Source organism: Microcebus murinus, chromosome 5 (assembly GCF_040939455.1).
Source record: "Microcebus murinus isolate Inina chromosome 5, M.murinus_Inina_mat1.0, whole genome shotgun sequence".
In the NCBI taxonomy this organism is placed as follows: Eukaryota; Metazoa; Chordata; class Mammalia; order Primates; family Cheirogaleidae; genus Microcebus; species Microcebus murinus.
This window is the reverse complement of record NC_134108.1, coordinates 25232518-25259592: the sequence shown is the minus strand read 5'-3', so window position 1 is coordinate 25259592 and position 27075 is coordinate 25232518. Positions and strand designations below refer to the sequence as shown.

Genomic DNA, 27075 nt, shown 5'->3' with positions numbered 1-27075 from the left:
AATAGAGTTGAAGTGACAAAAAAAAAAAAAAAAAAAAAAAAAGGAAAACCTACAAGATAGTACATATCAAGTGCCAAATGAGTCATTTAGAAAAAATAAAAAATAAGAAGAATGCCACAACCCGCCCCCCCCAAAAAAAATCAAAAGGGAACCATTGAGCCCCTGTTGAAAAAATACTGTTCCCCACAGGAAAAAAAGTTAATTCCCACAAACTTTGTAATCATATGAAAAACATTTTAATATCTCATGGTTTTTATAAAGTAGTTCACAAAATTATTTCCTTTAAGCTACTCAGAGAGATAGAGTAAGGAATATTCTGCCCATTTTGCAAATGAAGAAACTGAGGCTAAGAGAGAAAGTTAGAATTCCCACAGAGGCCAGCTAGTAAGCACTGGAGCCAGGACTTGAATTTGAGTCTTAGGAGCCCCTCCCCTGCTTTCCCTGGTTGGCCACACTGTCTTTCTGCAGGAAGACAATGCCATTTTTTATTTGCTAGGAGCCAACATTATTCTGGGAACTTAGCATTGTGTTTTTCCACCTAATCTTTACAACTCTGGGAGGTCAGTCTTATCACCTGCATTTTAGAGATGAGGATGGCTTTGTGAGGAGGGGGAGAGGAAGGAGTCTATTAAGTAACTTGCCCCAAATTCTACTGCTAAAAAGCTGTAGTTACCAAGTAGGTCTTATGATAAAAAAAAAAAAAAAAAAAAAAAAAAAAAAAAAAAGCTGTAGAGTTGGCATATAAACCAAGGGCTCACCAACCTGAATTTTAATTATTACACTATATTTCTTACATGAGAAGGACTTTTGCTTGTGAGAACAAAAGATAATACACAAAATGAAAGCTAAGTTTGGAACAGGTGGTGGTGACAGCAGCAAAAAATGAGTGATACTATCGTGATTAGGCAACGTGCCGGCCAAGATGGAGCCATAGTGCAGAACATAGAGAAGATTCTCCCCAGCCAATATCCAGAATTACTTAGCTATTCTTGTAAATGCTAATTATTAAATTATTTGTGAATGGAAAAATGATTTTATTTGATTACCCCTTGGTTTTTATTGCTCTCTACCATGAGTTCCTGTTCTAGAATCCCTTCAGTGATTAAGGTGCATGGCTGTGATCTGTAAGTCCACTCAGGTCTCTCACACAGATGGCCTCTAACAAATGATTTGATGGCTTACGTTTTTCAGATAAACTCAATTCTTCATATTACATTGCAAGTGTAGACAATTATAAAAAGTACCTTAATTAATGTGAAGCTTGGGATGTTAGGAAACCCTCGTCAGGGAAAAGAAAAACCACCAAGGAAGATATTAGGAACCAACCTAAAGAATATGTGTTCAACAAACTATATAAAAATAAAAATACGTCATATAATGTAGGAAAGTTTGTAATAGGAGGTAATTGATATGATAGCCTCTTTGGAATTTTAAGTATAAAAATATTTCAATGGGTGGGATCTCAAAATTCTAAAGTATGACTGAATAATTTTCTACTGGGTACACTGTACTTTTACGAGGATTTCTTCCCCCTCCCCCCTTTTATGTTCAAATTGACCTGGGTGATGACTATGACTCAGATGATATACTAGCTACTTGTGGTTTGAAGGGTGTCACTTCAGAATTCTAATCTCTTCTGTCATGGACCATCCCTGGGGATTCCAAAGTATTACTAGCCCTAAAGGAACTCCCCGTCCTCAATAAACCACAGCTCCCAATAAGAAATGTGCAACTTCTGATAGTGAAAATGGGACATGTTAGAAGAATTAACTAATAGTAAAACCAAGTCAAGAAAGTGCTCTCTGAAATGTGTTATTTACCATATTAGGAAAAGATACATGGGAGAGAGACAAAAGCTACACAAGAAGTAAACTGGACTAATTTTATGAACAACTTGCTCATTAAAGACTTTAGTTATTGTGTCTTTTCCCCAATGAAATATATTAGAAGGGAAGATAGATAGGATAGATTATAACCTACATAAGAACCAATTACCCCACGTTTTTAGATCATACACAAAGAAAGCAAGTATTCCTAGCCATCTCTAAATCAAATTCAAGTCCAATAAACATTTATGCATCCCTACTGTGTGCTACCCTGTGTTAAGAAGTACTGAGGAGTTAGTAAGGCAAGATCTTTCCCTTCCAAAAATTCACTACCCAGTGGAGGAGCTTCTGTTACATTCACAAACCTTTTGATACTCATTATTAGAGTTGTTACATACTACTCCCTGCTACTGTTTTGCTCTGTACTCAGAATGAATAAATAAGACAATCCAGAGGCATGTGAAAGCCTTACACAACCCAAGTTCAATATACTTCCTTACTCTAGGCTTCCATTTGTGGTTTTATATTTATTTTTTTCCTAATCCATTTCAAGTAGAGGCATGTATTAATTTATTAGTGATGCTACAAGTACAATGTCTACATCCTGGAAAATACAACTTAACTCATTGTCAAACCATAAATTTAAATCTCAAAAAGTAAGAGACTGGGATGTAAGCCTAAAAATGAAAAGGGTGCTGATCAGAAAGTTAGCAGACGCTAAAGTTACAGCTAATTCAGGGCAAGGATTTCCCAGATGCTGATTTAGTACACTGAATGACAGAGTGAAATAGTGTTGGAGTTTGTCCAAATCATTTTTTTAGAAAGTGTATACCATACATAAAATACTTGAACCTTTCAGATAAAAAATTCCCAAGTAGAAGAGTGATTAGGAGCTTTTTAGAGTGATTAAATGACTCAGCTTGATTTTCCAACTTTACTCAGTAAGTGTTTGTCTCTGTCTGTTCTGTGTTGCTATACCGGAATACCTGAGGCTGGGTAGTTCGTAAAGAAAAGAGGTTTATTTAGCTCCTGCTCTGCAGGTTATACAAGAAATGGCAAGGGCATGTGCTCGACTTCTGGTGAGGGCTTTTGTGCTGCATCAAAACACGGTGGAGAAAGTCAAAGGGGAAGCAGGCACGAGCAAAGAAGAGGGGCCAAACCCAAGGGGCATCCCAGCTTTATAACAACCCAGTCCTGGGAACTAGTCCATTCCCCCAAGAACTAATCCAGTCTCCAGAGAGAGAGAGAGAGAACTCATTTCCTGGAGAAGGACACCAAGCCATTCATGAGGGCTCCACCCAAGACCCAAATACCTCCCACCAGATCCCACCTCCCAGCCCCCACACTGGGGATCAGATTTCAACATGAGATTTGGTGGGACAAACACACCATATCCAAAGCAAAGCAGAGTTTAAAAAGCAAACAAAGCACACACACACACATAAAACATGCCTGATTAGGTAGTTACCTAAAATATTCAAATCTCTCATGAAAGTTCATAAATTTATAAATTGCATCAAGTAGTGGCCTGTGGAGTTTGGGGCTGCATTTTCTATTTGCTTTAACTCCTTCTACAATGATAAGCAGTCTTATTCCCATCAAAAACCTTCATATTTAGTAAATATGGCAAAAGGAAGGAGGGAAGGAAGGAGGAAAGAAGGAAGGAAAGAAGGAGAAAGAAAGCCTCTATAGGCACAGAGGAGGGTATGGGTAATTGGGTGTGAGGATTTAAAGACTTTACCTTCTAAATTTGCCAAAAGGAAATTATAATTAACCTATTAAATATTTTCTAAATTTGCCTGCTTCAAAGAGTCACCATGTGTTAAAGGCTTCTGTCCTGGAAATTCTGATCTGAAAGAAGACTAAAAATCTCTATTGTTAACACATAACTCCTGGCGATTCTCATTATAGGCAAATTTAGGAAATACTGAATAATTGATTCACAATGCTCTGCTTATTTCATTTGTTTGAATATGATCATTTTTTTAAAATAAGATCTTTTTATCTCAAGCATTCTCAGTGGTTCTTCCTTCCATCTCAACCCCCGAATCCCTACATTTTTCTCTCTTTGGGTCTTATCTGCTCTCTTTGGTGATGGTGATGCAACTACATCCTACACGGTATCACCAGCCTGAATCCTAGTCCACTTCCTCCTAAGCAGTCATCATCGATAACCCTTCCATTAGAATCCTAGTGATCAGACTAGGATTGGATGAAATGTTCATTTCAAGACCTTTTAAAACCTTAGAGACAGGAAATGATGTTATCAGGAAAAGCTGACAAAAACAAAACAAAAACAGAAATTTGAGGAACTGAAAATGAGGCCTGAAGTCAGGGAATACACTAAAGGAACAAACTCCAAAATTTCTTGTTCACACTCCCTCCAGATTCACTTACAAATTATTTGCACATACCTACTTCAAAGGAGGTTATTTTCTGCTTTGACCAAAGTTTTCAAATGTTGTAGATGATTTTCATATAGTTTAATCATAAATAGCTGGACATGTGAATGTGCTACTCTCACTATACCACATGAAGAAATTTACCTATTTATTCATTCAACAGTTTACTAAATGCCAACTCAAAGTACTAATCCTTGAACTAGTGTACAGAGACTAATGAAAAATAATCCCTACCCTTAAGTAAAGTAGTTAATTGGAAAAATAGACATATAAGCAAATTAATTATACATTATGCTACAATGTGACTATCACATTAAGGTGCTAAGAGATCACAGAAAAGTATATCATGGTTATGGAGAAGAATCACCTTCAGAGAGGAGATGACTTTTTTTTTGCAGTTGCCTATTGCTAAGGCAATGTTTAATTTTATAAATACATGTAACAACATTATTAAGAACATTTTTTCACCACTTTGCACATTAATGATTTTCCTTTTCCCATCCAGCCTTTGTCCACAAGTGTGTGCATATGTGTGTGTGTTAGAAAGTTGAAATCATGACATCTACAATTACATATTTCAAAAGCCTGCATACATTTGTCTGCTTGAAACCTGAAATATGGTTTCGTATAAAAACAAAAATGTTAAAGGTTGTCAGATTTCCCAGAATGGCTATTTAATATACAACACAATTACTATATTATTTAGCTGTACAGTGCTAAAATGATTATACAGTAATTAAAAATATTTTTCTAATAAATTTCTCTTATAAAAAGAAAACAATAAAATGATTTGAAAAAAATTTTAATGTGTTCCAAGTGTTCATCCTTGAGAGGAGAATTTCATAGACGGCCATGGCTTGGTAAGGGGAGGGATGTCAACAGATGCTAGCAAGATGGGCACTTCTGCTGCTCTCTGATAACCTTATACTTTGGGGATGTGAGCAGCTGAAGTTCAGAGCTAGTGAAAGACAGCAGCACTCACAGCTCATATTTCTAATTTAGATATGTCGGCTCTCTCTGGGATGAGAGCAAAATGAGCATATATGGATCTAAGTTGGCCTCTGGATGACTAGGGAAACTAGCATCCTGAAAAAGTAAAACAAGTAAACATAAGAGTGGGGAAAGAAAAGTAAAAACAAGTAATCAGGTTCCCACTTCCCAAATGCCTGGTTGCTTTGCCTACCTGAGACTTGACACCTATAGCAGGAAAAAGTAGAATGACTGACTGCAAGGTGTCCCCTTTTCACTGGATCCTGGACCCTGAATCCTGGAATCTATGGATATTGGAAAACAGGAGCTCAACAGCAAATTGGCCAGACAAGACTCATCACTGCTCTTGTTGCTTCCTGGCATCTGAAGAGCAGCATACATGGAGGCCCCATTTCAGCACACTAAGTGTATTTTAAGAAACTTGGCCTGTGCTATGGGATAGTTATAAATTTGACCTTTCCAATTCAGGGTACATATATGAATATGTACCCTGGGCTCAATTTCCTGAGCTATATATGTGCAAATAAACTTCACTGAAGACCAATACTTTAAGTGAATTAAATTAAAAGTTCAACCATAAATCAAAAAAATATATGTGAGCATATATAACAAATAATCCATTTGGCTAGAACATACAGTGAAGAATAAAGATAGAAAGTTGGGTTGGAATTATATTGAGTATGGACATAAAGGTTTTGGTGGAGGAGTTTGTAAACTTCACAGGCAATAAAAGATATTTTCAAACTAGACTTTTATAAATTTATACTACTAAGTATGGTCATGGTACAAAAGTCAAATAGTAGATTTTCTTATTAATCCTTCCAAATGTTTTCTAGATAGCCATAGTTTTTTAAGCAGAGGCTTATGGTTTTCAAAATTGGTATTTCAGGAAGATTGCTTTACAGGTTACGTGAGGGATGGTTCCAATGTAAAAGAAAGGATGGAAATTAAAGGTAGCTATCTTGCAATGGAATAATTGACAAGACATTAGTGGGAGGTGCCAAGGAGATTAGCAAGTGACTGATTAGTGGGAGGTGCCAAGGAGATAAACAAAGCTAATTCCTAGGATCTGAGTCTATGTGTATGGGAGGATGATGTTTCATTGGTTGAAATATGGAACCCAGGAAGAGGGAAGTTTGTAGGTTTGTTTTTGCAGGATCCTGATTTAGAAATAAATACAAGGCCCACATGGAGCTCAGAAAGAGGCTGAAGACAGAGATGCAGGTTTGCAGCTCATTCACTTGGCAGTCACAGTTGAACTCTCTGGGATGGGTGAGATAAATGGGTTGCATAGCATTAGAAAAGACTACTTCCCAGAAAACAATTGAGAAGTTGAGTGGAGGAAGAGAAATAGAGACAGAGGAGTGACCAGAGTGAAGGAAGAAAACCAGGTAAGTGCATTCCCCCAGAAACCACTAATGGGAAGAATTTCAAGAAAAGTTTATGACATACCCAAAATACAAAGGCCATTGGGTTTGGTAATAAAGGAGTCATTGACAAACTTTGAAAGAGCAATTTCAATAAAGCTGTGGACTAGAAACCAGAATGGGTTGGAAAAAGCACTGGAAGTGCAGAATTCAAAGGAGTTGAAAAGAAGAAAGATAATAGGTTCATTTATTCATTTACTTATTCACTTGTGTACTCATTTATCCAACAGATAAATAATGTCTCTGCCCATGGCATTGTGCTAGACATTAGAGAGTGGTCCCAGCCCTGATGGGGCTTTCATTCTAGTGGGTACAGAAAGTAAGTTAACAGGAAAATAAAATGATAGTGTTGTGATGAGTGCAATTAAGAAAATAATTAGGTAAATGAGAGAGTGGGTACAGGCTGAGCATGGCGGGGAAAAATACTGCAGACAGGATGATCATGGAGGGGTTAGGGAAGTAGATTCCTTTTATTATAATAGGAGAAAAAGAGCTCATTTGTAAGCAAGAAGGAAAAAAAGTAGAAGAAGAAACAGAAAGTAGAAAACAGAGGACCAACAACTTAGGGAACAAAGTAGAGGAGAAATGGGAGCATGTTGGATCCCAGACATGAGGGCTGAGGTAAGTCTTGGAAAGGATGAGGGACGCTTCTTCCTTAAAACAGGATTGAAGAAAGAGAGAAGGCACAGGATGCTCCTCTGGAAAGAAAGTAGAGGAGAAAGAGGGAAGGGTCCCCCATGAGGAGGAGTTAGTCTCAGTAAGGTCACCCGTGAGATCACGTGCCAAGCCAGAGGTTGCCCTTTGGTTTCTCTGGTGATCATGTCTGTGTGGCTGCCGTGGGCCAGGAGCTGTGCTGGGTACCAAGCGTGCCAAGTCAAGTGATACTTAAGCCCTGTTTTTGAGGAGCTTACAACCATTTTGAAGAAGAGATATTTGAAAACAAATTACTACGACTAAGTATAATGAGTGCTCTGATAGAAATACCCACTGGGTGGAGTGGGGCCTGGAGGAAGGAGAGGTCAGGACTGCCCACAGAGGAGGGAGGGAAGATGGTTCAGAACAGTGTCCTGGAGCTTGCGCGCTGCACAGCAAAGACATCAAGCATGTGGGGAGTAACCTGGGTGGGGAAAGACACCTGGACAGAGGAAGCCGATGTCCACAGGCTGGCAACAGCAAGGTGGGCCAGAGGAAGAGGGCGAGTATGAACAGCTGGGGAGTCAGGTTCGGGGGCGGGATGGGGCAGAAGGGGGTGGCACCCTGGGCAGAAAGGTCAGACAGGTGGGCAGGAGGCCAGGCTACAGAGGCTCTGTTTTCCATATAACGAGGCTGGACTTTCCTCTTATAGGTAATGGGAGTCATTGGCAAATTTAAAACAAAGCAGTGACAAGATTAGATTTCATGTCTGAGACTATGCAGAGGAAAGACTAGAAGAATTCCACAGGAGAGGCAAGGAAAGCAATGACAGTCTGAATCTAGGAAACAGCTATTAAGATAGAGAGAAGCTGGCCAGGCACGGTGGCTCACACCTGTAATCCTAGCACTCTGGGAGACCAAGGCGTGGATTGCTCGAGGTCAGGAGTTTGAAACCAGCCTGAGCAAGAGTGAGACCCCATCTCTACTATAAATAGAAAGAAATTAATTGGCCAACTAATATATATAGAAAAAATGAGCCGGGCATGGTGGCACATGCCTGTAGTCCCAGCTACTCAGGAGCCTGAGGCAGGAGGATCACTTGAGCCCAGGAATTTGAGGTTGCTGTGAGCTAGGCTGATGCCATGGCAATCACTCTAGCCTGGGCAACAAAGTGAGACTCTGTCTCAAACAAGGAAAAAAAAAGAGAGAGAGAGAAGCAAACTGAAAAGAGAGAAGCTGAGTTGATGCAATTAACAGGATTTGGGAGGGAGTGTGAGAGGGAGAAAGGAGGCATCCAGGGAACTCCTGGTTCCTGGCATGGGTAACTCAAGGGTGGAGTGCCCATTCCTGACATAGGAAACAAATGTCAAGGGGGAGCAGGTTTGGGGTTAGGGTGATAAGATTGGAAAGTTTGAAAGCGGTTAGGATGAATGAAATAAGCAATCATAAATCAATGGTCATCAAGTGACATGAAGGTCCAGTTGAAACTAGTAGCATGAATGAGTAGGAATATCACTAGGAAGCCACCTGCGTTTCCCAGCAAAGCTTAAGGATGGAGCAAAGAAAATAAGTTCATCTTTATTCTGGGGTGATGTGTGGGAAAGTAAGAATGGTAGAAGGCCAGCCAGAAAGAGAGCTTTCCCACACCAATAAGGGCATGGTTAAATGTGGCTGAGTTTGAGTTCTGTGCTGTCATAGACAAGCAGCTGGAAGGAAGCCTAGGAAACGAAGGGTTCTAGAACAGTGAAGGGAACAGAAGGTGCTCTGAGGCCAAATGGCAGTTCAGTGGGAGATGAAGGGATATGTGACTGTGGTCAGAGGAGAGAATTTCAGCATTTGGGATGAGAGAGGTAGAACACTTTCAGTTGACCTTGAGTTCTAAGATGTGGCCACGCTCAGATGTACATTGTATGGTGTTAGAGGACGGTGAGCTTGGATGTTGAAGTCGCTGTGACTTGTGGCTAGGGGCAGGGGGTGGACACCCTTTGAGGAAAATGGAAATGAAAGCCCTTCCTGTGGTCTGCCAGGCCAGGCACCATCCATCGCCTCCCAGCCTCCCTCCCTCGGCCCAGGCCCTGCCCCCCCACTAGCCCCAGCTGGGCTTCTTTCAGTTCCTTGAATACTCTGGACTCTGTTTCACCTCAGGTCCCTCACAGTGCAATTTCCTCTTCTTAGAATTTCTAACTCCCTTTAGCTTCTACTCTCTCTTCCTCCACTCCAAAAAGATCTCATTCTGAATGTCACTTCCCCAAGAAGACTTTCCCCAATCCTCAGGCCCTAAATCCACATTAGACTCCCCGATTAGACTTCCCCATAGCACCTACTGTGTTTCCCCGAAAATAAGACAGGGTTTTATATTTATTTTTTCCTCAAGAAGACACCCTAGGGTTTATTTTCAGGTTATGTTATTTTTTTTAAGTACAGTACAACAACCTACATTTATTCAAATATAGTTAAGTCATCTTCTTCTGGAACATCATCATAACTCTCCAAACCCCAAATTCCATCCTGAATTTCTTGTGACTCCATTTCCTTTAGAACCATTAGCCCCAGTCTCTCATGTCGAGCAATAGAGCTCTCATGGGGCAGATGAGAAGGGCTGCTCGTCTTCTTTACCGCTCCTTGAGGAAAAGCATGGGTTGTGCAGATAGGCTGCATAGCCACGTCCATCACTAGGTCTTGTTTTTAGGGTAGGGCTCATATTGTGCAAATGCTTAAGAATCCTGCTAGGGCTTATTTTATGGGTAGGCCTTATTTTTGGGGAAACACGGTAGTACTTCTTAGCATTTGCCACCATTGTAACTTAATATTTTGCAATGATTTGCTCATGATCAATCACAGTGGAGATGCTTTTTGAGGGCAGACAGCATATCCGCCTTGTGTACGAACACAGCCCAGGCCCTGACAGAGTACCACTCATGTATTTTTACCTAGCCGTGGTCCATAAGAGCTGGAAGTGACATAACACAATTGTATGGAGTATTTCAATATAAAATAATGAACCAATATTACTTTAAATAAATTTAAAATATTGTATAAAATATCTAAGTGAATGTGAAGGTAAACAGTTTATGGAATGATGAAATAGCTAATCTCCCAAATTAAGATATTATGATATACAAAAATATAAGAAGTTGCTACCCAAAGTACTGCCTCTCAGTCTGTCCTGGAGTACCTCACCGCCAAATCAATGTGCTCTAAAAACCATTTTCATCACAGCGCTCCTGCTTACAATTTTCAGAGGCTCCCCTTTTCCCTTCCCTAATGCAGCCAACGTTCCCCAGCAAAACCTGCACGGCCCCTACAATGCTGCCCAGCCCCAGCTTTCTTCTGCTCAAGGCAGGCGAGTTTTTCCATTCTTCCATCAACCTGTCAAGCTCATTTTCCCACCTTCATGACTTGGCCCACTTGGCTTCCTTCCAGAAAGCCCTCCCCTTTCTCCAGAACCCCTTGGGCACCGTCCCTGTCATTCAAGACCAGCCTCAACTCTCAGTTCCTCCGGCGGAGCTTCTACCCCTGGCTGTTTCCTGCCTGGTTGGTATATCCTCCCTTGAGTTCCTACAGCATTTGATAACCACAACATAGTACGTAATGTGTACACTGTCCTGATTGCTCAGTATGGGTTCTTGGGAGTTAAATACACATCACATAAAAGATAATAAATTCCTCATCAAACCAAGGGGAACCAAAGGTAAAATAACCTAAATCACTTTTATATTCCTCTAGACTAGGATGCTTGTCCACTCATCTGTTTACTGAACATCCGAACACCTTTAGAAATCATTTTCTTTTCAAATTTAAGATATTTTAGAAAAAGTTTGTTTTTTCTAGTCTGCTGTGAGCAAATATTAGGTAACGGCGTATGTCTGGCTTAAATTAGAAACAATCCATCCCTTTCTAGAACACAAAATCAACATTTTACTGCCATAAGGATCTGTCCCAAGTCAGTTACTTAAATTAAGGTCATATGATATTTACGAGTGAGGCTCAGCAGAGGATAGGAATTCCTGGTATTCGGCTGCGTATTTTTCTAATTGATTGCACTGACTCTCATAGCATATTAAGAAACTGTTACAAAGTATGTTTAGAGCAATTCAGGACTTTTTTTTATGACTCTTTTTTAACTAAACAATTATTTCCAATGATTTTGTTGGCTGTATATCCCAGAGAAATGAGGCAAGCTCTGTCTTTAAATAGCGGCAGGCATATTTCTCATAAAACTCAAATGGGTCTCATTAAAAAAAGAAAAAAAAAAACAACTCTAAGTATTAAATTGATTAAAAAGAAAAGTGAAAGAAAATCTACTTACAAATGCCAGTTAGTTTACTTGTGTGTCAGTGTGGCTAAGGGCTAGCTATCATTACAGTGATAAAAATATTAATTATGTACAGGGCTAGAATCCAAGACATATCTATTACACTTTAGAAAATAATGTAGAAGATCACAGTCACTAATTAGCTGAAAGGAACTCTTGGGGAATTTAGAAAATTTGAGATTATTTTTGCTTAACCAGGAAAGATGACGCAAAATCATGGCCAAAGCTTATAAATACAGCTTTTATATACAAAAGACAGGCAGTTCATTTATCATTCTTTAACCTCTGAGAAAAGGTAACATAAGATTTCTAGGTTTGGTGCTTCAAGTAAAAAAATCTGGGGAAGGCAACTCTGGAATACCCAGGAAATCTGATCTCATTGATGAGGAAGCTACCAAATATGGGCCTACACAGTGAGATCAATTTTCCAGTGCAAATCCTCTGAGGTATATAGAGTTGGGAATACCCTCATTAAAAATTCCTTTTCTGTATCCAATTTTAGAAGAGCTGTTTAATTGTCAGATAAAACAGGAAAACCAACGTCTTTTATTATAGATTACTGATGGGAAAAAAAAAAATAGTCATGATGTGGGGAATCACCCAAAGTTTTCTATAGACTCATAGGATCCAAGTAATCAGGGGCACTAATTTCAGGAGACCTGGTTCAAGTGATGTTTCCCTCTGATCCATAACGGGCACCTTTCTGTTTCATATTGCCTGTGCACAGTCCACATATGAGGCCAGGGCCATCACCCACACAGAGTGGAGACAAAAATATGTGTGCCACCCCCACCTGCTTCTGAAAATGAATCTACGTAGAAATGAAGGTTACAGTCTGAATTGGCACAGTGTGTTGTGTGACTAGACCAGGACTCTGGCTTGAGAGGTTAGTAAGCGTGAAATATGAAGACAAAGATCTATTTCCATGTGCACATGAACAGTATTTGCTATCTGTCACAGCCTAGTGGCATAAAAGAATTGCAAATCCCCACAGCCCCATCTGTTCCCTGGGAGGAGATCTCCCGTCCTGCTGTCCCCAAGTCTGGTCACGCTAATTTTATCTAGAGAACCTACAGAGCCTGGGGTAAAAACTTCCATCATAGTGATTAAGAACAAGGAGGCTGGAGCCAGACTGTGCTGCCACTTAAAGAAAGGGTGGCTTTGGGCACGTTGTTTACCACCTCTTTTTCTCAGTTGCCTAGGATAATAATAGTGCTTACTTTATAAAGTGATCATGAGGGTTAGTTTTCTGCTTATAAAACACTAGACCATTGCCCAACACATTGTAAATGCTATCTAAGTGTCAGCTCTATTACTTGTTCTTATTGCCTAGATACCGACCATGTCACCGTGCCTTGCCTACAGTTCTCCAGAGGGTTTCTGTCCCCTCCCCTAAAAAGACATCTCCTTCAAACTCAGCACTGATCTCACCTCCACTTTACTGAACTGAGCTTAGTGCTCGATTCCTCAAAACTGTACGGTTGTTTACAACTGCAGTGCGGTGATCCACAAATTCTCTCTCAGGCCACCTTTAAGTTGGCCAACGCTGCCGTGCATTCGGGTTCTCAGGGGCTCTTGTCCGCACATCCTGCTTGTCACTGATGCTAACATGACAAATCTAGCATTGTAATTCCTCTCTGTCAGGCATCACGAAAGCTGTATTCGCATTAATGCATTTATTTTCCTCATCACAGTTACCCTGTGACATAGGTACTCGTTCTAGCCCCACTTTGTATGTGAGGAAACTACAGTATTAAGAGAGTAAGAAGCCTCGCTGTGTCGCCCTGATGGAAGGGGCAAATCTGATTCCACCGCTGGTGTTCCCCGTCTCAGTCATCCGTCTGCCACCTGCTGTGGCTGGCGGTGATCTCACAGAAATCTCAAACCCTGGGCTATCCTTCTGGGAAGTTCTTCACCTCCTTGAGACTGACGCCACTGATTTTTCTGGACTGGAAGTCAGGTAACTATAGCCTACGAGCTAATACATCTTTTTACATTTTTAAATGGCTGAAAAAAAATCAAAAGAAAAATGATACTTTGTGCCATTTGAAAATCACGTGAAACTCAAGTTTCAGTGTCCATAAATGCAGTTTTTCTCGGCGCACAGCCACACTCACTTGTTCATGCGTCCTCTATGGCTGCTTTTGCACTATGCATCTATGGCAGAGTTGAGGAGATGTGACAGAGACCATGGTCCGCAAAGCTGAAGACACTCACTATCTGGCCCACTCTGCTGCACATTCTTGCCATCCAGTGGCAAGACGTAGAGACCAGCAGTGTCAGCAGCATCTAGGAGCTGATAAGCAGAGTGGCACCTTTAAAGATTACTTGGAGGAACAGAGATACCAGCTGTACTGGACCTATCACAGTGCCAGCCACATAGTGAGCATTAAATAAATTGAAACTGAAGGGAAACTCACAAGATTATGAACCATGGACATGTGGGAGGTGTGACTTCTTTAATAAGAGGCTCCGTGGAAACCGAGGAAACTGGCAATATTTTCAGTGTGTTTGATCAAAAGTGAAGTCTTAATAATAATGTCAAGCTGTCAGAGAGTGAGTAAGGAACTGCCTGCCTACTCTTCATCCTCCTAATTTCCCCTCCTGGGCCCAGCACCCAGCCACTGCACCTGCCACCAGCAGCTTCAGCCCCACCCCAGGCTCTGGGATAACCGTGTCCTTAGTCATTGCTCAGGTGACTCAGAATCAAGTCAACCTCACTCAGAGACTTGCTCTCGCCACGTGTCCTCCACTCTGATCCTGGGTGTCTGCCTTATGCCTCATTTATTCACTCAACAAACACTTAATTGAGTATCTCCTGTGTGCCAAGCAGAGGGCCTCCTCTACAAGACAAGGTAGCAATGAGCAAGACAGACATGCAGTTCCCAGGAACAAGCCTTCCCCTCCCACCCCAGAGTCAGCTCTTTTGCCCAAGTATCTCCCTTACTAAAACACCAAATACTCCACTTCCTGCAAGAGTAAGTCCCAGATTTGATCTCCCCAGTTCTTCTAGGAATGAGGTAGTCTGGAAACCTAGTCCAGCCACCATCCCCTGCCAGCTCTCTGCATACTTCCCCTCCCAGACTCCAGGCCTCTCCCCTTGTTCGAATGTCAACGTGACTTTCCACTAGCCTGACCCATTCACCCAACATTGGTTCCCAGGCCCTGGGCCCTCCATGCCTAGTTGGAGCTCCTTCTCTGACAGGGCTTCCCTTTGGGTACTTTAGTGAGAAACTCTTATCCTTTACACGCAGGCCTCCCCAGCCTGTGTGGAGACAAGCCCATACCGATTACATTGATGGAAACTAAAAAATGAATTCTGGCTTTGTTCATTCACCTTTTTTGATCATGGGGTAGTCCTTATGTTCTGTGACTCATGTTTGAAACGCCTCGAGTGTTCTCTTCCCTGGACAATCAGGTTCCCCTGATTCATTAGCCACATGCTTTTCCCTTGGGGAATAAGTAATTCGCTGAACCATTTTTCCCATTTGTGGATATATTTCTCAGACATTGGCTAGGTTGCCTGGGAAAGGGCAAATGGAAGTATGACATAAATAAGTTTTCTAACAAATGAAGGCAAATTTTTTAATTAAGAGGAATAATTGAATAGAGTACTCCTCGGATATTGCTCCTATGGCGTTTTCAGATCGTATAAAAATGTAAATCTTATCCCCTGAAAGGAAATGCAACTGAAAATGTAGTTACATTTCCCAGGACCTTTTCAGGCCGACTTTCAAGGAAGACAAAGAACTACATACTTGGGGTGTGATTTTATTTATTAACAAAAAGAATTTGTACATTAATAATACCTGGCATGACAATGCTTCTGTTCCAGATGAAGGAGCTTGCCCTGACATGTAGTCAAATAGTAGTTTAATTTATTTTTATTTTATAGTCTATTTTGTTTAACTTCTTTGGAATGTGATTAATAAAACAGATTTTGGAGACAAGAAATCTCTCGCCACAGTTTTGCCAGTTTTTAGATCTGTGACCTTGACCTTCAGTTATTTTATCTTTAAAATGGGATGATTACACCTACCATCAGAAGATTAAATATGATAAAGCAAGTAAAACTTGCTTTACAATACTGAGTATACAGTGAGTGTGCACAGGTGTGTAAAATACCTGTATAAGGAGTGCTGAGTGTCAGGAGATGATGATCCCCACTCTTCATGGGATTGACAACTGAGCAATTTTATCAAACCCCTACTATCCTATGGAGGGAGAGCCTCTACTTTCAAAACAGAAATAAAATAGGTCTGAAATCTATAGTGTAACTGGCACTATTTTCTTCCTAGTCCACAGTTGTCAAGAGAGCTGTGAAATGTGACTTCCATGCGATGACCTCTTTCTGGGTGCTGGTACCTACCTCCCTTCGGCAGGCAGAGCAGCCATACCCTGTTTATCTCATGTCCCACAAAGATGCCCACAGACACCCCTGTTGGGACTTCTGGTCACCTCAATACACCTATTGTGGAGGTGAGCAGGACATGAGTGAGTGTGGCATAGGTAGAATAATAGTGTCTATTTCAAGGGTAGAGCCAAGTATGAGTCACAACCATGGAAATTTGAGATTATTGAAAGACTGACTTATCTTATTGGATTAGTCACACATAGTCCCGGATATAGCAATGTGTGCATTTGTCATACATTATATGTTTTGTGTGTGTTACAGCCAGGCACTGTATATTATCTTCATTTAATCCTTAACAGTAAATCTTTGAGGTAGGTATCATTATTATCCCCTCTTCATAATATCTACACTTTATGACAAATGACTGTGATTATATGGAACACAGAGAGACAGAAATACAGAAAATTCAAAATACTACAGAGGGACACAAAAATAGTTAAATGGAAAGACATATATCATAGTCTTCAATAAAAAGGTCCAACATCATAAATACACAGTCATCCTAAAGTAATCCATAAATTTAATTCACTATCCTCTTCTAATACTAACTGATTTTGTTGAGGAGGGAGAGAATAAGTGGATTCTAAAGTCTATATGAAAAATAAACAAGCAAGACTAGCCAGGAAAATTCTGGGGAAAAAATTAGAAGAGAGATACTCTATTAGATAATAAAGCACATTATAAAATTCCAATTATTAAAACAATGTTTTCTTTGCATAAGCACAGACCAAAAAATCAGTGGAACAGATTCGAAATTCCAACAATATATCAAAACACAGAAAGAAATTTAGTATATGATAAATTCAGTTGGAGATTGATGTACTATTCAGCAAACAATACTGAAACAACTAAATGACCATCTGAAGAAATAAAATAAAATTAGACCTCTACTTCACAGCTTAAAATAAATTCCATATGGATCAAATATTTAAATGTGAAAAATGAGGTCACAAGATACTGAGAAGAACATTGGGAGATTGTATTTATTTTTTTAATTTCAGAATGAGAAAGACCTGTCTAAATATGATAAAAACTAAAAAGTCATAAAACAACTTTTTAAAACTCTGCTTGGAAAACTATTCCATACACAAAGTTAAAAGATAAACTTTACATATACATATGTATGCATGTATATTTACAATTCATACCACAAACTAAGGGTTAATTTCCCTATATGTAAACAGTCCTTACATTTTGATAAGAAGACCAATACCCAAGAGAAAGTACACAAAAGGCTTGGGTAGTTACAGAAAGGGAAATTAAAATAGTTCGTTAAAATATGAAAGGATGTTCAACATCATTCATTACAAAAAATAAATCACATTAAATTATAAAGAGATGCCATTTTCACCTCTTGGAAACCACACTCTCAGGCACTGCTGGTGAGAGTACAAAGGACCATCTGCAACAGAGAGCAAGTTGGCTCTATCTATCTAACTTTCAAATGCAAACGATCTTTCTACCTCTGCATTTCCACTTGTAAGACTGTACCTTACAGAGACATATTCTTACGTGTGAAATGACCCACCTGCATTGCAGCATTGGCTCCCAGGGCAAAAGCACTGGAAGCAGCCTAAATGTCCATCAATCGTTAAATAATGGTACTGCATGATGGAATGCTGTGCAGTTATTAACAAAATAATAAAGTAGATTGCATGTGGTGATAATGGACAGCTCCAAGACATTTTAAGTCAAAAACAATGTAAGCCTGAGGAAAGAAGTTTCTAGAACTTGAATAACTTGCCTAAAATAACATTACTGTTAAGTAGGAAAGTTGGTCCTAGAACTCAGCTCTTAGTGCAAAGCCTGCTTGTACCTGGCACTGGGCACTCCTGTCCTGTTGCTATGGGAAAGCCACATTGTCGGCAAGGTGGTGGGGCTCAGTGGATGCCCTGTCACTGTGACTCTGTAGATCCATCAGTTCTATGGGCAATTTTTCAAAGAGTAGGAGACAGATCGTGAGGTGGCTGTTGACTGCAAGACTGATCTATTGAACCATTTTTTCCCTTAACATCTGCCAGAGATATCCAGCACAAGCGGGGAAGGTACAGTTTCCTGATTGCTCTTGGGGTCCCTGGAACCTACTAGAAACTGAGGGCTCCAGTGTTGGGAAACATAAAAATGTGCCCCCTCTTCGCTCTGCTTCTTGGAAAGCATTTTGGACCCTTTGGATCCTTTTCCATAAGGAAAGTCGGGTCCTTATGACAAAACCTTCCCCATTCTGAAGGGAAAAGCACTCAGCAAACTACAGCACTGATAGTTGTTGAAGGGCATGTGGCAACATCCCAATACAGTTCGCCAAAGGAAGTGAAGGCAGAGTTCTTATCTAATTAAAACAGCTTGGAGAAAGAAAGTGGGCAAAGGGTAATTACCTACGTTGGCATTTGGCCCGGAAAAGAAAGGTTAGTTTTTCTTTTCTTGCAAAAACTGCCAGGAAACCTCAAATTATAATGCTTGCTTTAGAGCTGTAGGGAATTTTTCATTCCCAAACCCCATGGTAGTTGACACATATGAATTATTTTGCCCTTGGAATGCTTCCTAAGAAAGCAATTATTGTATTCTTTTTTGCATAGATGGGGAAGTTAAATGAGATTAAAGTCTGAAGAATTTACAAAACAATGTAAAGGCCCAGTCTCTGGCATCTTATCTAACCTCTAAATTCCAGTTCCTTTGGTTTAGGTTTTACTGTTTTTATCAAATGAAAGAACTCCTTGGGGTTTTTGTGGTGGTGGTGGTTGTTTGTTTGTTTGTTTTTACTTTAATCGACTTGAAAGTTTCCATGGTAGAATGTGGTCTATTGGGCAGTCAGGAAACCTGGGTTTTACTTCTGATGTGTTATTAACCTGCTACGTGATACTATGCACATCTATCCACCTCACTGAGGCCCACTTTTCTCTTTAGAAAAAAACTCAATGAGATTTGTGTTAAATCAGATAAATTCTTATCCAGAATTGCAGCACAGAAAGCAGATGGAAGCAAAGCCACTCTGGCTGAATTAGAAGCAAGACCTTGGAAGCTCAAGACCTTGGAAGCTCCTCACCCATCCTGGATGGCCTTGGGGATGAGCTTCATGTCATCTCGGAGGAACTCTGGGAATCTTGTGTAGAATGTAGTTTGAAAATCATCAGTTTTCATGGTTTCCAAGATCTCTGCAAGTTCTAATATTCGATATAGTTCTATATTGGTAAAAACAAGTAAATGTGTCAAGGAATTCTTGAACTCTCTTGCCATATAATGGTAATACTTCTTCCCCCAAAACCATAAAATGCCTGTTGTAGCTTTTAGTTTGATTAATTCCAAGCAAATCTTAGAATAAAATGGCTTATCCTGTCAATAAACTGAGTAAATAATAACTAACATTTGTTGAGTGTTTACTATGCGTCAGTCTCTGTTCTAAGCACATCATGTGTATTAATTTATTTAGTCCTCCTAATAACTATAGGTCCTATTCTTATCTCCATTTTTCAAATGCAGGACTAAAGCATAGAAGCAAGTAAGTTACCCATGGTCATTTAACTAGTAAGTGGCAGAGCTGAGCTTTGAACCCAGCAGTCTGATTCAGACCCTGTACTCAGATTTTTTTTTTTTAGCAAATGTCATCCACTGTAATATTAGTTCATATTCCATTTTCTTGATGAAACCGTAGAAGGAGAAAATGTTGGGTTTGGGATGACTCTTAGGGACCAGTGCATTCAAACCATTCATTTTATAAATGAGCAAAATGAGGTCAATTTAAGAAAGAAAAAAATAATCTCCTGGCTTGGCTGAAAGTTCTACCATTTTTTCTAAAGTCTCTCAAAATGAATTTTTGACTTGAAATGTTTTCTAAAAATTTAAAAACACTATTAACTCAGACAGACAAGAAGCTTTAAGGCTTAGAGTAAATGAGCATTAGTTTGGAAAGGTTATTTATGTTTTGTTGTGGTGAGTTTTTCATTTAAATTATCTGATTTAGCTCTAGAAAGGCACTCTAAAAACAGCAGCATCCAAAGTTCTGCACTGAAAGTTCAGTTATCACAAAGAAAACTACTGTAGCTGGTGAGTAAGACATAACAGGCTATGCATTTTTGAGCAATTATAGTTAAAATGCCCAAGGCCAAGAACTTTGTAGCCACCCAAGAAGTATAATAATTTTCCTGAAGTTCAAAGCCAGGGATATATATATGTGAGAATTAAGTTCTTTCATCATGGTTTTTTTTTTTCTTAAATCTCAAATCCCACATTTGCTCAGGTTTGGATGTTTGACATCATTGGGAACCAACCAAAGAGTGACTTGTTCAACCAGAGAACACCGCACCCACCCATGAAAGACTCAAGAATCAAGGCATTTCTTCTTATGGGTTCATTTCAGAACTAAATTGTGACGAGTGGAGATTTGTTTTAGTACCTCTATAAGATACCATGAAAGTCACTCGTTTCAAGAGAAAAATTACACTTCATTCTAGAGATGAAGCATAATGCCCATCTTGTTGTTTTTCTCTAGAGAACTGACAGATTCAGCAGATTTATTTCAAGAAAGAAAAACTCAGGCACCCCACCCCCACCCTCATCCTCCAACTCCCTGTGAAGCACATACTAAAAACATGGCAATTGCAAAATTTTCTTCTAAGTTTCTAAATGCTTTCTAATAAAAACTAGAAATCAATGAGCCTAAATTCTAAGGCTTTTAAGAGAACAAGACCAGTTGAGAAAATATTAATAAGTTTTTCCATTAACATAAAATATAAGATTAATATTTTTGCATGTGATACGCTCATTTACAAATAAATTAAAAAATAAAGTTCACAATAAAACATTTTAAAGCTTCTAAACATGCATATGGAAAAATAGCCACTTTGCTGTAAACAAAAGAATGATAAACATAAATAAACACATATACTAAACGTACCGGCAGAGGGTCTGTGTGTCTCTTCCTTGCTGATGTTTATTCATTCAAGAAAGAGGAAAATGATTGGTCTGGTTCTTTTCAGGGACACACTTTCTTATTTAGAGGCAGATTATTTTCTTCTTCAATGAATGGAGTTTTACTTAAAGACAATTAGTAGTACATTTGGGGACTGAAATTTTAAAAGCAATACCTCTTCTTTTCTGGTCTTCTCTTTAGTGCCTTACCTATGCAAAAAGATAAATCACTTAGGATGAACTCAACACTTAGGCTCAGTAAACTGCATTGATGTGTTTGGACTCCCAAAATATTACATTGCTTCAATTTTATGACATTTTTTTTAACATTTTAAAATTTTGTACACAGTTAGTAGTTTAAAACTTCACGGGAAATGACCCAGATGGCAAAAAATAAACAGAGGTGGTTCTCATTGTCTGTGCATTTACAAGCTTAGAAGTGTACATGGAAAGGCTATCTCATTCATTCCCTCAATCATTTCATTCCATCTGTCTTTTTTTTCTTTTTTCTTTTCTTTTTTGAGACAGTCTCACTCTGTTGCCTGGGCTACAGTGCTGTGGCATCGGCCTAGCTCACAGCAACCTCAAACTCCTGGCTCAAGCGATCCTTCTGCCTCAGCCTCCCGAGTAGCTGGGATTACAGACATGTGGCACCATGCCTGGCTAATTTTTTCTATATATTTTAGCTGTCCAATTAATTTCTTTCTATTTTTAGTAGAGACGGGTGTCTCACTCTTGCTCAGGCTGGTTTCGAACTCCTGACCTTGAGTGATCCGCCCGCCTCGGCCTCCCAGAATGCTAGGATTACAGGCGTGAGCCACCTCTCCCGGCCTCATTCATCTGAATTATTTTGGAGTTCCTACTATGCAACAGGCACATTTCTGGGCACAGGGGATACAGAGGTGAACAATGATATGCAATAATCCAGCTCTCAAAGAATTTCATTCTAGTGGGAAAAGATAGATAAATGATAAATAAAGAATTTTCAGTTGTGATAAATACTGCAAAGAGAATAAGAGAGAGAGATAGGAAATGCGGTAGTCAGGGATGTTTATCTGATTAAATGACACGTAAGCAGAAAATTGAATGCTGAGGACTTGAGGGAGGCAGTCCCTGCAGAAAGAACTGTAAGTGCAAAGGCCCTGAGACAAGTAGGCCTGAGCTCAGCAAAATAAAGGAACACCAAGTACTCACTTCTGCTGAGTCATTTTTAGTGTAGCTCAACAAGAAGTTCAGTCTACCTAAATTTGGATTCCTATTTGTTGAATAAAATGCCTTTCAAGAGATATACTATGATGCTACATTGAAGCTAAAAGAGATAATCACAGAACAAAAGTCCATTGTTTCTGGCAAAGCAAGAACCAAGGACCTTTTTAGTCCCCACATGGAGATAAAGGTGTTTAAATACATAATGCAGATAATAGCCAACCTTCATGGTTAAAGGCTTAGTGCCAAATTCCTTTCCAAAGCTAGAGTAGGTACCTGCTCACTGAACAGAGCATTTTAAAGGACTATTTCTCAGTTTCCAACAGACCTTCAGGAGAAGGTTAAAGGAATATGTAATGCTATGGTCAACCCTAAAGTTCTAAAGAGGCTAAAAGAGCCAGATTACCAAAACCAGCCTATCTGAGCATTGCAATGCGCAACCATCAAGGGCCAAGATCAGCTCAGAAGAATCCTAAAACTACAAGATGAAAATTTAGAATCAAACATGAATGGTGAAGAAGAAAGAAGGCGGCAATCACATCAATAAATGTAGGCTGTTGTTAGTGAGTAAAAGAAAGAACATGTGTACATTTAATAAAATGAGGTTGTTGCCCCCACCCCACCACCATTTAGTTATTAAATTCATGGTGTGTTTTACAACCGCAGACTCTCAGAACCATAGAAATGTAAGCAACTCCTTTTTCATCCCTCTAAGGTGCTTGGAATTTCTACCATTAAGCTCTAGAAAGTTCTGGTTTCAATAAAAATGGTTTCTCAAGAAATACAGCACAATAACACGTGGCAATCTGTTTGAAAAAAGAGCATGAATTACCTTATTAACCAGTCCAAGAAAACAGGTCCCTGAAAGAATGAAAGCCAAATCCCTTTCTAATGGCGATGGGGGGAGAGGAGTGCCAAGGAGGCAGGACTATGGAGACCCCAAACTGCACTGAGGAGACAGAAGGACAAAGGAAGAGTGTCAAGGACAAATTTTCACAATGTCTGAGACTCTTCCAAATAACAGGCACTGATTTATCTTGGTGAGCACCAGTGCACTGCTAAAACCAACACTGAACACCAGTTGGTTCCTAATAATATCAATTTCTGGGCTTTTTGTCATTGTTCAAATTTGGTCATTAATAGCAGCCTCCACAAAAACAGAAATGAAACCAAGAATTGAATATTGATTCATGACGTAAAATAAAATTTCTTTGCCGAGTGTTGACAGGAAATTAAATCAGAATTCATAGGGGCAATGAATTTTCTGACAAGTTTTCGATGTCAGCATCCATGCTTTCAGGCAAAGTGGGACAAGAGCTATACTTGGCAGTAAACTAACTTGCCTCCCTTCCAGTGCAGAGTCTTTGTTCCTGTTACTAGTGACTCACTGGGTTACTGTAGTAGTCCCTCCACCATGGTGGGTCTTCCTTTCTCCATTCAGCCCAGAAAACACCTGTAAGGGATCTGAGGTCCTTAGATAAGAAACAGCATTTCCGTAGAATTTGGCCTTCATATGATGATGAAATCTATGATGTCACTATTTCAGTTCTCACAGTTATAATCCACAAAGACCTTCTCTTGTGTTCTCAGAACTAGCTCTGGCAACGGGCTTGAAAGGGCAAACATTATTTTTTAGTAATGTTTGAAGCAGGATTTGAAAAACTGAAGCAGGATTCAAAATTACTCTGTAACAACTCAACTGCTATCTATACTCACAAGAGGCTGCTTTAAAATATGTTTAACAAGAATCTGCCTTTCAAGAGAGCATAGTGCTGGGAAAAGGGGAGGGGACAATTGTACAACAGACATAAAATGTCCAATTTTAGTTTGACCCATGATTGCCATGCCCTGGAATTCCATACACTCAGAAAGACTGATTTTTTTTTTTCAAATATATTTTCTTATTATTTATTTATTTATTTTCTTCTTAGGGTCTGAGTCTCGCTGTGCTGCCCATGCTGGACTCAAACTCCTGGACTTAAAGGATCGATCTTCTGGCCTCTTAGCCTTTGGAGCAGCTGGGACTATAGGCACCTTCCACTGGACCCAGCCGTCACTGATTCTTGATTAAGAAAGGTTCACGACCTGCACTGGGGCTGAGCCTGGTCCCTTTCCCACTTGTCACAGGTGCCTCACTTTCATTAGGTTTCTCCTGCTCCCCACCATGTTGACATGCACATCATTTCCATTGTGTGTGATACAAGCATACAAGCTGGTCCGCTACTGGTACCGCTGAATTCCGAGAGGTCACATGTGCTCATTTTATGCGGCTCATGATGCATGAACACTGGCACCATGGTGAAAATGGCACCCAACTTAGAAACTCTGCAAAACGCCCCACATAACCACAATCCCTATTTCCGCTAATAAGGAGACACATTTTCCCTCCTAAGTGTCTAGATGTTAATAAATGTCCCTTCCTCTTTGAAGAGTTCCATCCAACTTTACAAGGTCTATAGCAAAATTAAAGTCCCTTTCAAGGTTTCTGGGCATTCTATATCTCTTTGATCTCTTTGTTTTTAATTCCTTCAACAAATTTTATATCCCCTTTTTTCATAAGAAGTCACTCCATCTATACTCTCTCCTCTTCTATTCTTTCTTTCCGAACCACCACCAAGAAAATTCTTACTGGTCTTGTTAAGCAGTAAAAGGGAAAAGCTATGTGTCTAACCCAACAAAGCCCCAATTTAGAAGCTACAAAGGACAGTAATAACTGCTTTGGGGTGGGGAATCAACAAGCTTAATAGTAGAACTGTGGAATCAACAGATGAATCAACAAGCTCAACAGTAGAACTGTGGAAAATAGAGGTAGAACAAAATCGAGGGATACAGACCACTCCTGTATCTGCCTGCTGTTACCCTTGTCACAAATCCTGGCAGGCAAGATGGCAAAGCAGCCACGTTGGGGCAATGGAAGTGGCAGGTATGAAACGTGGCCTTTCAGGCTTGTCACTCTTCCTTATTGCACTCCTAGCTCATCATACCAGGGAGCAAGACGTGAGCCAGAAAGGGGCACTGGATGCAGCACAAAGTGTCGCAGCGTCAGAGCCAGACAGATGAGGGCGAGCATGCAGATTGTGTTTACAAAGAAGCGCCAGGGAGAGTGATCTGAGGATTAACATTCTGTGCAGGGTGTTCTGTTACAGACATCATCTTCTTTCATCATCTCAACAGAAGTCTAGGAGGTTTCCTGAGGGTGGAACCAAGGCCCTTTTGCCTCCCAAGCCACATTCTGCCCAGGGGTCCATGTTTGGCTAAGTGACTGTGATGCGTTGGAGAGAACGGGGGTCAGAGTACCAACAGGGCCCCTGAGACTTGAAATCTTATAGGACCTTGCCTGAAAGGAAGAGTCTAATAATGAAGGTTTATCAGTATGGGCTTTAGAGAAAGACAGACCTACCTAATTCCACAGGTGGCTCTGCCACTTTCTGGTTGTGTAGACTTTGGGCAAATGCCTTAAGCTTCTTAAGCTTCATATAAATGCATACATAAAGCTAATTGATGGTCACACACGGGCACAAAGAGATGCGAAAGTCACTGGAAATTAAGAAAGAGGGGGAGGGAAGAAGGGGTAAAAAACCTACCTATCGGGTTCAATGAACACTGTTCTACTCAGGTGATAGGCACACTAAAAGCCCCAACTTAAGCATTGTAAAAGGTATCCATGTAACAAAAATATGTGTACCTCCTTAATATTTTGAAATTTTAAAAAAGCACATATAAGCATATAGTAAGTACCTGATAAATGTCATTTTATATTACCAAGTTGACTACCCATTGTTTGAGTGTTGACAGCTGAAACATCTGCGAAGGAGAAGAGAACAAATAACAAAAGATTTGGAGCCGGAAAAAAAATCCAGCTATGGGTTTAAAAAGACCAGGACTAGCCTTGGGCCAGTAGCCACTATCGACTCTCTTCTCTAAACCTCCCTTTGCCAAAAAAGTGCCACCCTCCATCCAGTCCCCACCCAGTCTCTGCAGGTCCTCAGTACAGACAGTGTCATCCTTTTCTAATTCACACCTTGCAATATAAACCTGACAAGAATTCCTAAGCATACGTAAGGGGACAATAGTACAGGCTATTACAATCTGCTTCCAGCTTAGCCATTCTAGTAGATGGTCCAAAAGGGAGCCGGTGCTTAGAGGGCAGCAAGGCAGTAAGAGCGCCCTAAGGCCCCTCCCTCCACAGCTCCAGCACCTCCACCGCCCAGGTGGTCGGCTCCCATTTCCCCGTGACTCACCGTCCAGATGAAGGCTGAGCAGTGCATCACCAAGCCAAGAGCACATGGGGGATGGGAGCAGGAGGCACAAAGTATTAGCAGCCGTTAGCATCCCGGGGGTGAACTAATTATCAGGACAGCTAAAAACACACCTAATAAATGAGCCTTGGAAACACAACGCAAGGAAACACGTAACCAGACTAGGGAAGCGCTTTCTAAACTGAAATGCTATTTAATGTGATGCCACCTGGGCGCGTGGTGTGCAGAAATAGAGAAGAGGAAATGGAGCAAGCGCGGGGATAAGGGTGGGGGTCGTTCTGACTCCTCACTCTGTCCAAGACTGGCCTCGACCCCGAAGCCCCGGACCCCGCAGGACCACGGGGTCGCCTGTCTCCTCGGACCTGCACCCCACCCAGGCTGGGGTCCCGGGTTGTACTGCTTCTTTCTCTAGAAATCCCCACCGGGGCCCTGGCTAGGACTCCCCCTCCGAGCTCATCACGTGCGCAGCTCAAACTTTTCAAATTCTGCCCGAGGCCTGTGGTCCAGGAGGCCTGGTGGTTTTTAGGGTTTTCTTTCTTTCTTATTTCCCTTCTTCTTCTCCACAGTTGATGATTTTCTGCAGAAAAACGGCTGCGAAAAAGAACCTATTTCATTTCCACTTCCCATCACTGCGATTTCCACATGGATGTGACGTTGGGCCCAGCTTCCGAAATGCCCAGGTGACTCACGCGGGGACACCC

The 27075-nt window shown here is 40.4% G+C and overlaps 1 long non-coding RNA gene across 3 annotated transcripts; it reads right to left on the bottom strand.

Annotated features, from left to right (window-relative positions):
• Positions 1-15503: 15503 nt before the first annotated feature.
• Positions 15504-27038, bottom strand: LOC105862063 (uncharacterized). Of its 3 annotated transcripts, XR_001149872.3 has the most exons (4): positions 26357-27038; positions 25854-25919; positions 20896-21119; positions 15504-19183 (listed from the first exon to the last, which is right to left on the bottom strand). It is a non-coding gene; the product is annotated as an uncharacterized LOC105862063 (long non-coding RNA). The 3 variants fall into 3 exon arrangements; XR_012919267.1 differs by having other exon boundaries at positions 25854-27038; XR_012919266.1 differs by having other exon boundaries at positions 20896-27038.
• Between the last annotated feature and the right edge of the window lie 37 nt (positions 27039-27075).